The 12,886-nt window shown below is 40.0% G+C and overlaps 1 protein-coding gene across 1 annotated transcript in view; it reads left to right on the top strand.

The window, feature by feature from the left end:
- The window catches only part of LOC149124800 (zinc finger protein 39-like), a 750,627-nt gene that overhangs the window by 550,812 nt on the left and 186,929 nt on the right, over nt 1-12,886 (top strand). The window lies entirely within an intron of this gene.

The raw sequence follows: 12,886 nt of genomic DNA, 5'->3' as shown, positions 1-12,886 counted from the left end.
GCGTGCGGAGGAGCAGCAACAGATGACATGTATTACCAATGTGAAAGTACAGTGAAAATCAGATATTCTCTGAAGACATGGAATATTTGTATCCTGATGGTAGCTCTACGACTTCTACAAGTGCAACTTTGAACAGGTTATTAATTTCTATGCACCTTTATTTTCATGTATATTAAATCAATAAAGTCAAATTCATATTTTTAAAGGAAAGTTAGACAATATAATATATGGCTAAATTGTGTAAATTTACTTTTCCTTCTGTCTCCAAAATAAATCAAATGATACCTTACATGATCTCAAGAAGAGAAATTATATGTGGTTCCTGTTGCCTTTTCTACTTTCCAATTCTCCACAAATATTTTTATATTACTCTTATATGAAAACAAAATATTAAAAAATAATATTCTAATGTTAGTTGCTTTATAGATAGGCATGTGGCAAAAATCCTTTTTATATTGCGTATGAGAGCTAGCATTGTGGCTTAATGGGTCAAGCTACCACCTGCAGTGAGAAATCCCATATAGGCACAGGTTTGAGTACCTACTGCTCCACTACTGATCCAGCTCCCATTTAATACATTTAAGAAAACAGCAGAAGATGTCCCAAGTACTCGGGCTCTTGTACCCATGTGGGAGACCTGGAAGACTCCTGGCTCCTGACTTCAGCCTTGCACAGCCCCAACCATTGTGGCCATTTGGGGAATGAACCAAAAGATGGAAGATCCGTGTGTGTGTGTGTGTGTGTGTGTGTGTGCGTCTTCCTCACTCTCTGTAACTCTGCCTTTCAAATAAAATAAAATATACCATTTTAAAAATTGGGTATTAAAAATTGGGTATAACTTCATCTCCATAGATCTTTCATCAATTAATTCACTTTAAATGTTTTTACTATTTTGTGAATATCTATTTTTTTCTCATGCTAATACTTCACTTTTAATAATTGAACCATATAGATCTATTGCAGTGTTTTGAGGATTCAATAGATAATATAGAGGTAGTGGGTAGACAATCACTTTGGGAATCTAGAATAAAAGCCCATTAAACACATGAACTACATATTATTGGTAAGAATCTAGACTTCAACATCAGATATACCTATATTCAAGTTTAAGTTCCGTCACTGACATCCTGGGATCTTCTGGGCAATATAATGTCCCTTTCTAGTCTCTATCTTCTGTGTCAGCAATCATAGGATAATGGCAACCTATCTCAGAGAGTGCTAGTGAAAATTCAATGAAGTAAGTAACACTTACCAGTAACAGTGTCTGACAAAAATTAAGGACTCATTCATTGAATATTTTTGTGTGCAATCCATTTGAGGTTACTTCTGAGGTTAATTCAGCAGAATGGAAGATCCAAGATGTATGAATAGGGAAAAGAGGTGCTGATTTTGACCACAGGAAGATAACAGAAGAAAAGTAAAGTAGCTGCATTCCAGAGGAGAGTTGGAGAGAGGTTTTCAGGGGAAATTCTACGGAAAGAAGAGAATCTCCTTGAAGGAGTGTGGACACTACAAACATGGAGCAGTGGGCAGTGACAGCACTGCCAACTCCTGCAGCTGAGGGCTGGAGAAGCCATATTCTTGGGACAAGGTGAGAAGAGTCTGTGACAACACATGTCACTGGTGATATTGCCTGATTGGGAACTTTGTGGACACACTGACTTGATTCTGGTCTGGAACTTTTGTGGGGTGCATAGTGCCCATTTTACCTCCATGAAAAGAGAGCACATGGCTTTCTTCCCATTCCCTACAAGGGTGTCTGGGAACTAGCAGTGGGGAAGTGCCACCTTAATAAGGTGAATAGAGGCTGCTATGGTTCACATGCATTTGATTAGGAAATTTTATCACAGAGATAAATACATGGTTCCCATTGACTTTGAGACTGGCCCTGAGGGTTGGCAGGGATAGGCACCCTGGGAGGCACTCACCACCCCTCACTCTTATCATGAGCACCCAGACACAAACTTTCAAGGTGGAGCACTGATAAGAAGCTGGCTCTGGGAATGCCTTGGCTCTCCATATAAATAGGGCAGGATCACAGGGCTGAATGAATCCACTGCTCCCCACGACTGTGGGAGCCTTGTGCTCTATGGCTGGGGAAATTCTGTGACTACACAAAAGGTAGGGAATGTGATATATCTGAGTCTCTGGGCAATCACTGGGTCTGGATTCAGAGGCTCATAGTTTCCAGAGTGCCTGGGGTGGGTCATTGCACAGATTTCATGCTTACACTTAGGATCTCATAGATCCTTGGTGTGGACCACACACCTATATAGGTTGGGTGTGTAGCCACTGTTGGCTTATCCTGGGCATTGATCATCTTGGCAAAGATGAGGTGAGGTTATGATCACACCAGATGATGTGCTCATACCCTACACCCTACTGACATTAGAGGAGATCATTCACACTCAGATTGGGTGTCATCCTGAATTCTTGCTCCACACTTGAACACTGACTAGAACTCTATGGTCCCACCCACTCATGACTCTGAGTATCCACTCAAGCAAAAGACACTAAATCACAGCATATTTTAAAGATAAGAGCCAGCAGAGGAGAAAATCAGCAAGTGTTTCTACAAATAAATGTAGAAATATAAGAAACATGATCAAGGAAGACAATAAGAGTCTCCCAAAGGAATACCACAGCACATCAATGATAGAATCCAAAATCAAAGGGACTGACAAATTTCCTGAAAAGGAATTCAAAATAATGGTCATAAAATTACTCAAAAATACAGAGAAGGAAATTCATAAGTTAAAGACATCCATGCATGACATAGCTGAAAAATGTTGCCAGGAGGTAAAGAGGTTGAAGGGAGATGAAACTGAAATACTACAAATGAGAATTCAGTATGTCAGATAAAAATAAAATAGAAAGTGTTAACAATATAATGTGTAGGAGAGAACAAAGAGCTAGAAGACAAATCTTTGGAACTATTTAAGACAAATAAAAAAACTGAAAATAGTGTATGAGAATTATAGGATACTATCACATGACCTAACATAGATTCTTAGTAGTTCCTGAAGGTGTGAGAACAGAGAATGGACTAAAAGACTTATTCAGTGAAATAATGGCAGAAAACTTCTTTAACTGGGAGAGAGATATTGACAGGCAAGTAAAAGAAGCACATAAAACTCCTAACAAACATGATCAGAAAAGAGGTTACCAAGACACATTATTAGACAAACTTTCAAAAGTAAAACATAAAGAAAAGATGCTTCAAAAATATCCAATTATACTGGCAGATGGTTTCTCATGAGGAACCCTACTGGGTAGGAGAGAATGGAAAGATATAGTCCAAGTCCCAAAAGAAAATCAACAACAACAAACCTTAACAAAGAACATTATACTCAGCAAAGCTGTCATTTATAAATGAAAGTAAAATAAAGATATTCCAAAATAAGCAGAAATTGTAAGAATTTGTCACCACACATCCAGCCTTACAAATGACACTTAAGAATGTGCTACAAACAGAAACAGAGGAAGATAGTCATTATTATGAAAGAATGTGAGGGAAGAAAAATCTGCTAGTAAAAGTACAAAGGAAATCCAAAGCAAATAATAGGAATTTTTATGGAAAAATGGCAAGACCAAGTCACTATTTATCAATAACAATGTAACTAGCCTAAATTCCCCAATGAAAAGATATAAACTACTGGAATGGATAAAAAGAAGACCCATCTATTTGCTGCCTACAAGAAACACATCATCAACAAAGATAGACAGACTGAAAGTAAAAGATTAGAAAAAGAGCTTTGTGATATCAGAAAGCAAAAATAAGCAGGAGCAGCAATCCTGATATCAGACAAAATAGACTTTAACATAAAAACAATTAAAAGAAACAAAGAAGGGCTTTATGTAATTATTAAGGGATCAATTCAAGAGAAAGACGTAGTAAATATATAGTGACCAATACCAGGGTGCTTGGAAATTTAAAACAAATATTAGTGGATCTAAAGGGAGACATAGACTCCAATACAGTAAGAATATGGGTAACTTCAATACTGCACTATGATCAATGGACAGGTCAACTAGAAAAAGAAAATCAACAAAGAAGCAACAGTACTAATCTACATTGTGGACCAAAGGTTTCTAATTTATATCAATGGATACAAATTAGGAAAATATAGAAAACCTAAATAGACTAATAAACAAGTTAGAAATTAAATAAGTAATAAATACCCTCCCAGAAAAGAAAATCCTCTTCTTCAGATATTGATCTGAAGCCAGGAGCCAGGTGCCTCTCCTGGTCTCCCACACAGGTGCAGGGCCCAAGGACTTGGATCATCCTCCACTGAACTCCCAGACCATAGTAGAGAGCTGGACTTGAAGAGGAGCAACCAGGACAGAACCAACACCCCAAGTGGGACTAGAACCCGGGTTGCTAGCCCTGCAGGTAGAGGATTAGCCTATTGAGCTGTGGCACAGGCCACCAGGGAACATTATTAAACTAGGGGAACTAGATATTGAGCCTGGCCTTGTACATGGGTAATACACACCTGGCTCTTCTAGCAAATAACTGTCTCTATCCAACATTGAGGATCCCTACATAAGACGCACTCCTTATTCATCTATCTGGATTAGCAGATTCTATGAGTCACAGCTTTATTTCTATCTGTATTTCTTACTTCTCAGATATGTACATTTGTATGTATTTGTGAATGTATACCTTTCCAGAAATAATAGTAGTAATGATTTTGTTCTTAGGATGCTGAAGCATCCAAGATGCAAAGTTAAAAGTCACACAGGTAAGGAACCATTTATTGTACTTTTAGTGTTTCTCCATTTCTGCTTAAATCTGTGGACGTTCAGTAAAGATTTATATACATTTCCATAAGTGTATGTAGCCTGATTTTTTCCAAGACGGGAATTTTTGCAAAAGATACTATGTAGATGTCAACCACTCATTGGTGACATCACCCTGGAGACTTTGCTGAGCTGAGTTTAGAGGGGAGCTGTACATGGGAATCCACATCCCCACTCACTGCCAGCAGTTGTGCTAACCATCTTTATGCAAGAGCAGTGGCCCTTATTTAGACAACCTATGTCAGCATCTATGAGGCTTGCTGGCCCAAACCCAGGCTCTTACCAAATAATTGGTATTAATTTTCGAATTTGAGGTGAATCACTCTGTTGGTACAAATATTAGTGGAGGTGTTTTGAGTGCATTTGAAAGCTGTGGATTGATTTTATACACAAAATTTGATGTAATTCTGATGAATTTTTTTTCAAATTGTGCATTGTATTATACCTACACCAGGTAATCTTTATAGTTTTTTTTTAATTTTATGCCAAACTTTATTGAGGTAATATTGACAAAGAAATAATGTATCTACTTTTTAGACTTTATTTATTTTAAAATTTTAAGGTAAAAAATTTAATGTATTTCTCATATATAGATTTAGGAAAATAGTGATACTTCCCACCCTACCATCCCTCTTGACCATGTTCCAATACTTCTTACTCCTTGATCTCTTATTCTGTTTTTTGACAGGCAGAGAGGACAGTGAGAGACAGAGAGAAAGGTCTTCCTTTTTGCCATTGGTTCACCCTCCAATGGCCGCTGCAGATGGTACACCGCACTGATCCGAAGCCAGGAGCCAGGTGCTTCTCCTGGTCTCCCATAGGGTGCAGGGCCCAAGCACTTGGGCCATCCTCCCCTGCACTCTCGGGCCATAGCAGAGAGCTGGCCTGGAAGAGGGGCAACCGGGACAGAATCCGGTGCCCCGACCAGGACGAAAACATGGTGTACCGGCACCACAAGGTGGAGGATTAGCCTATTGAGCCGTGGTGCTGGCCTTTATTCTGTTAATTTTTATAATGATCTACTTTCAGTTTACTTTATACTCATAAGGTTGACTCTACACTAAGTAAAGACTTCAACAAATACTAAGAAGAAAAATAAACTGTTACTCAACAGTAGAGACAAGGGCTATAAACAATCACAAGTTCTCAAAATGTTCATTTCACGCATATACCGTACATTTTGGTATTCTGTTAGTTACCACAGACCAATGAAAGCATATGGTATTTGTCTTTGAGACTGGCTTATTTCACCAAGTAGAATGGTATCAAGTTGCATCCATTTTGTTGCAAAACACAGGATGTCACTTTTATTTGAGGCTGAGTAGTATTCCACACAATTTCTTTATCCAGTCATCAGTTAATGAATATCTGGGCTGATTTCATATCTTAGATGTTGTGAATTGAGCTGCTATAAACATGGAAGTGCAGATAACTGTTTCATATGCTGATTTCATTTCGTTAAGGTAAATTCCCAGGAGTGGGATTGCTGGGCCTTTGGTAGATCTAGATTTTTGAGGTATCTCCATACAGTCTTCAAAAATGGCTGTAGCGGTTTATATTCCCACCAACAGTGGATTAGGTTACATTTCCCTCACATCCTCGACAACATTTATTGTTGATTCCTGTATGAGAGATATTCTAACTGGAGTGAGGTGAAACACCATTGTGGTTATTTGCATTTCCCTGATAGCTAGTGATCCTGAGCATCTCATGTGTCTGTTGGCCATTTAAATTGCCTCTCTTGAAAATTGCCTTTCAAGTCCTTTGCCAATTTGTTAACTGTATTGCTTGTTTTATTTCTTCTTTTTATTTTTGACAGGCAGAGTGGACAGTGAGAGAGAGAGAGACAGAGAGAAAGGTTTTCCTTTTGCCGTTGGTTCACCCTCCAATGGCTGCTGTGGCCGGCGCACTGCAGCCGGTGCATCGCACTGATCTGAAGCCAGGAGCCAGGTGATTCTCCTGGTCCCCCATGGGGTACAGGGCCCAAGCACTTGAGCCATCCTCCACTGCACTCCCGGCCACAGCAGAGAGCTGGCCTGGAAGAGGGGCAACCAGGACAGAATCTGCACCCCAACCAGGACTAGAACCCCATGTGCCAGCACCGCAAGGCAGAGGATTAGCCTATTGAGCCACAGCACCGGCGCTTGCTTTATTTCTGTTGAGTTTCTTGAGCTCTTTATATATTCTGGATCTTAATCCTTTATCAGTTGCATAGTTTGCAGTTATTTTCTCCCATTCTGTCAGTTGCCTTTTCAGTTTGCTGAGTATTCCTTTTGTAGCACAGAAGCTACTCAGTTTGAAGTAATCCCATTTGTCAATTTTAGCTTTGGTTGCCTGTGCTTCTGGGGTCTTTTCCAAAAATTCTTTGCTTATGCCAGTGTTTTGCCAAGTTTCTCCCAATGTTCTCTGGTAATTTTATGATATTACATTGTTGTTGTGGGTCCTTGATCCATTTTGAGAAGATTTTTTTCTGAGATGTAAGGTCTAGTTTCACATTTCTACGTGAGAAGATTCAATTGTACAGCACCATTTGTTGAAGAGACTACTCTTTCTCCTGGGATGGATTTTATCTCCTTTGTGAAAGAACAGTTGGTTGTAGATGTGTGTATTGATTTCTGGAATTTCTATTTTGTTCCATTGGTGTACATGTCTACTGTTGTGGTGGCATCAGGCAGTTAGACAGTGAGAGAGAGAGAGAGAGAGAGAGAGAGAGAGAGGGAGAATGGTCTTCCTTCCATTGGTTCACCTGCCAAATGGACGCCACGTCCAGTGCTGTGCCGATCCGAAGCCAGGAGCCAGGTGCTTCCTCCTGGTCCCCCATGCAGGTGCAGGGCCCAAGCACTTGGGCCATCCTCCACTGCCTTCCCAAGCCACAGGAGAGAGCTGGACTGGAAGAGGAGCAACCGGGACTAGAACTAGGTGCCCATATGGGATGCTGGCACCACAGGTGGAGGGTGAACCAAGTGAGCCATGGTGCCAGCCCCTTGTAGTATATTTTATGACCTGGTATTGTGACACCTCCAGCTTTGTTTTTGTTGTTTAAGATTACTTTAGCTATTCAGGTTCTCTTGTTTTCATATGAATTTTAGCACTGTTGTTCTGCTAGATCTCAGAAGAATGTCATTGGTATTTTGATTGATAATTCATTTAATTGGTAAATTACTTTTGATAGTATGGACATAATGATATTAATTCTTTCAATCCATGAATGTCATAGATTTTTCCATTTTTTTGGCTTCTATTTCTTTTTTAATGTTTTGTAGTTTTAATCCCAGAGATCTTTCACCTCCTTTGTTAAATTTATTCCAAGGAACTTAATTTTTTGTAGTTCTTGTGAATGGGTTTGATCTTAGTTCTTTCTAGCCATGGCATTATCTGTTATACAAAGGCTATTGATTTTGCTGCATTAATTTTATATCCTACAAATGACCAGACTCTTTTCTGAGTTCCAATAGTCTCTTAGTGTATTCTTTCAATTTCACTATATATAGAATCATGTCATCTGTAAACAAGGATACTTTGACTTCCTCCTTGCCAATTTGTATCCCTTTAATTTATTTTTCTTGCCTAATGTCTCTGACTAAATCTTCCAGGACTGTACTGAATAGCACTGGTGAAAGTGGGTATCTTTTTCTGATTCTGGATCTTAGTAGAAACGCTTCCAACTTTTCCCCATTCAATAAGATGCTTGTTGTGTTGTTTGTCATAAATTGCCTTTATTGTGTTGAGGAATGTTTTTTTTTTAAGATTTTTTCATTTATTTGAAAGTCAGAGTTACAGAGTGAGGTAGAGACAGAGAGAGAGCTCTTCCATCTGCTGGTTCACCCCCCAGATGGCCACAATGGCTGAAACTGCACTGATCAGAAGCCAGGAGCCAGGTGCTTCCTCCTGATCTCCCATGTGGGTGCAGGACCCAAGCACTTGGGCCACTCTCCACTGCCTTCCTGGGCCACAGCAGAGAACTGGACTGGAAGAGGAGCAACCAGGACAGAAACTGGTGCCCCAACTGGGACTAGAACCTGAAGTGCCAGTGCCGCAGGCAGAGGATTGGGCTAGTGAGCCACGGCGCCGGCCTGAGATGAAATTTCTTGATGCAGGCACCAATTTCTATAAACTGCAATTTTAACACTTTCACTGTATCCTGTAAGTTTTAATATTTTGTATTGTCATCTTCATTTGTTTAGGAATATTTTTATTTCCAATTTGATTTCTTCTGCAATCCACTGTTCATTCAGAAGCATGTTGCTTAGTCTGCATGTGTTTGTGTATTTTCTAGATGTTCTTGAGTTGTTTCTCCATTTTCTCCAGCCCCTAGTGTTTCTGGTGAGAAATCAGCTGTGAATGTAATTGAAGGTCCTCTGAAAGTAATCTGGCATGTCTCTTGTATGCATTTTAGAAACTTCTCTTTATATTCTACTGTTAAAAGTTTGACTACAATGTATTGTGATAAGGCGTTTTTCTGGTCATGTCTATTAGGAGCTCTATGTGCCTTGTGTACTTGGATATCTCTTACTTTCTCCAAATTAGTAAAAATTTCTGTAATTGCTTTACTGAATAGGCCTTTTAACCATTCTCTTTCCACACCTTCAGAAACTCTTATGACCCATAATTTGATAGTATCCCATAAATATCTAATATAGCTTTTAATTTTTCTAATTTCATCTTTTTTTGATCTAAGATATTTCCAAAGATTTGCCTTCTAGCTCAGATATTCTTTCTTCTGCATCAACAAATCTGTTGATAAGGCTTTCCACTATATTTTTCATTTGACATATCAAATTCTTCATTTCTAATATCTGCTTCTCAATTGAAATCTCAATCTCATGGGAAATTCTTTCCTCCATATCATATATAGAATCCTATAACTCATGAATTTGCTTCTCATTGCTTCTGAGTAATCCTATGATCATTCTTTTGAATTCCCTTTCAGGCATTTTCATCAATCATTTTCACATTCTTTTTTTTTTACTTTTAATTAATGAATATAAATTTCCAAAGTACGATTTATGGATTACAATGGCTTCCCCCACATACCGTCCCTCCCACCCACTACCCTCCCCTTTCCCACTCCCTCTCCCCTTCCATTCACATCAAGATTCATTTTCGATTATCTTAATATACAGAAGATCAGCTTAGTATACCTTAAGTAAGGATTTCAACAGTTTGCTCCCACACAGAAACATAAAGTGAAAAATAATAGATGATTTTTTTTAAATGATGATGAAATCAGATCAGACCTATTGTCATGTTTAATGCCAGTGAGAGTCAAGTTGGGAGTTGATAATTTTTTTTTTTTTACAGAGGATCAGTTTAGGGGAGTCATGTTGTCTTCTTGTTTCTTGAATTTCTGCATTTATTTTTAAGTATTTGTGGATATATTTGTTACTTTTATATTTTGATGGATTTTATTTCTAAATCATACCCCCTTTGGCTTAGTGGAATGACTGTTCTTTCAGTTGATACAGAGACATGTTCTAGGAGTGTCCAGGAAGCTCTGGACAGTGCTCTAGAGTAGGGCAAATATCCAGAGTAACACCCAACTTTGGCGTGGTAGATCTCATCTATTGTCAGCAGGGGGAAGTGTGTGGTCACCTCTGTTGGTATCTTCACATTGTTACCATCTCTCTTCCAAAGTGATCAAACCCAAGGCTTAGACCACCGTGGGTACAACACTCACTTGTACTACCACATGAACCACACAGCAGATCTGTAAAGTCCTTAATGTGAGCATGGATCCCACTGCTGGGGCCCACTGCAGGTAATTGCAGAGCTCTGAGCTTCTGGTCCCAGACATAGTTATTGCCCAGAGACCCAGCTATACATTGTGCCCTATCTTAGAGTCAGAGAATTCTGAGCCACAGCATGCCATGCTCCCACATGGAGAGTGGGAGTGCAGAGGATCAATTCCACCCCACTACGCTGTTCTGTTGACAGAGAGAGCAAAGACGTTTCCAGAGCCAGCTGCCTGTGGGTGCTCCACTTAGAGTTTGAGCCCTGCAGCCTATATGTTGAGATGATGGGTCACCTCACAGTTCTACATGGGTGCCTAGGCCCTGCCAAACCTCCCAGCCAGAATCAAAGTCAATGAGGAATACACAGTTTTCTCTTTCATAAAATCCCTTGATCATACCCGTGCAGCTGCTACTGGTGTCAAATGGCACCTTCTCCCCACCAGTTGCCAGGTGCCCTTGTGGGGGCATGGGGAGAAAGAATTGCTCTTTTCTTTTGCTGGGTTAGACAGGTACCCTGCCCCCTGTTAGTGCTCCAGGCCAGAATGAAAGACAATGTGATCCTCAAGGTTCTCCCTCTGGCAGTATCACCAGTGGCACAGGCTGCCTCAGTCTCCTGTCACCCCACTCTCCAATGCAGACAAACCCCCCAGCTCTCAACTGCAGGAGTTGTGTGTGGAGTGTGCACTGGTCATTGTGTGTTGGCATCTTCCATGCTGATACATGGTCTCCCTCTTCCTTCTGCAGGATTTCCAGAGCAAATTTCTGACTATCCTCTGCAAATGCACTTCCTCTGCTTTTTATTGTTGCTGCTGCTGTTTTCCTCTCTTCTAAAGCAGTATGTCTTTTCCCTATTCAGTCACTTAAAATCTTCTTTAGTGTATCTATCTTAAACATTTTTTTAAAAGTATGTACTTGCCATGCAGAGAGAGAGACAGAGTGCTCTACTCCCCTTAATACTACCTCAATGTCTGCCGAGGCTGGGGTAGATGAGGGTTGAAGCCATGAGCTGGAGACTCAATCCAGGGTGATAGAAACCTAATTACTTGAGTCATCACCTGCTGTGTCCCAGAGTCTACATTGAAAGGAAGGTGGAACTGGGAGCCAGAGCTGAGACTCAAACCCAGTCACACCTATGTGAGACATTGGTCAAATAACTGGTGTCTTAACTTCTAGACTAGATACCTTCCATCTCTATATTTAATGAGTACAATGCACTAAATATACATGTATATATAAAATATACATATACAAATACACATAAATATTGTGAAATGAGGACTGCAATGAAGCTAATTAACCTAACATCTTCCATACTGAAAGATCTACTCCTTCATTTAGCAAATTCTAACACTATGATATTAGTAACTGTAATCAAAATCTAGGTTAAATCTCAGGAACTCATTCATTCTATTTAAATGAAACTTTGCATACTTTGGCCAACACCTCCCAATATCCTTAAACCCAAGCCTCTGGAAGCACCATTCTACTCTAGTTTCTACATGCTTGATATTTGTCATGTCTGATGTGATACATACTTGTTTTTCTGCATCTAGCTTACTTCACTTACTATAATGGGACATCTTTACGGAGTAGAGCATAAGAATTCATTATATGTAGACAATTTGTGATGATCAAATCAGGCTGGTTTACATTTCCAGTTCCCTAAATATATTTTATATTCTTTTGATTGATATTAAATACTTTCACAGGTTTGGAGTATAGTGCGATGTGTCAAATATGTATAGTGTACATATGGTCCAAATGAGGACCATTAACATTCCCCCTTCCTTATTATGATAAGTTTGGAGCCTTTGAGCTACTCCCTTCTATTTATTCTGTTTATTCCTCCTGGATATAATGGGTTATTGTAAACTCCTGGTCTTTCTTTTCCATGTGATGTATGCATATCCCTTGAGTCACTGGCTCCCCAGGTTCATGCTACCCAATGCCAATGGTAGGATCATTGATCAAGAGAGTCAGCGTGTGGTAGGCAATGATGTCTTACTATGATGCATAACGGATTTGTGACAGGGTGACAAGTACTTTTGTGTACAGGGTGTGTGCTGCTGCATTTAAACATACATTTTTAAGGCTCATGTTGATGATCGATTAAATCTAATAAAGGTCTGGTGCTGTGGCTCAACAGGCACCACCTGCAGCACCAGCACCTGGGTTCTAGTCCCGGTTGGAGTGCCGGATTCTGTCCTGGTCACTCCTCTTCCTGTCCAGCTCTCTGCTGTGGCCTGAGAGTGCAGTGGAGGATGGCCCAAGTGCTTGGGCCCTGCACCCACATGGGAGACCAGGAGAGGCACCTGGCTCCTGGCTTTGGATCAGTGCAGTGCACCAGC

The sequence above is a fragment of the Oryctolagus cuniculus genome, chromosome 8 (assembly GCF_051225735.1).
Source record: "Oryctolagus cuniculus isolate XC-2025 breed Fujian yellow rabbit chromosome 8, ASM5122573v1, whole genome shotgun sequence".
Taxonomy (NCBI): domain Eukaryota; kingdom Metazoa; phylum Chordata; class Mammalia; order Lagomorpha; family Leporidae; genus Oryctolagus; species Oryctolagus cuniculus.
This window is presented reverse-complemented; position numbering and strand designations above follow the sequence as displayed.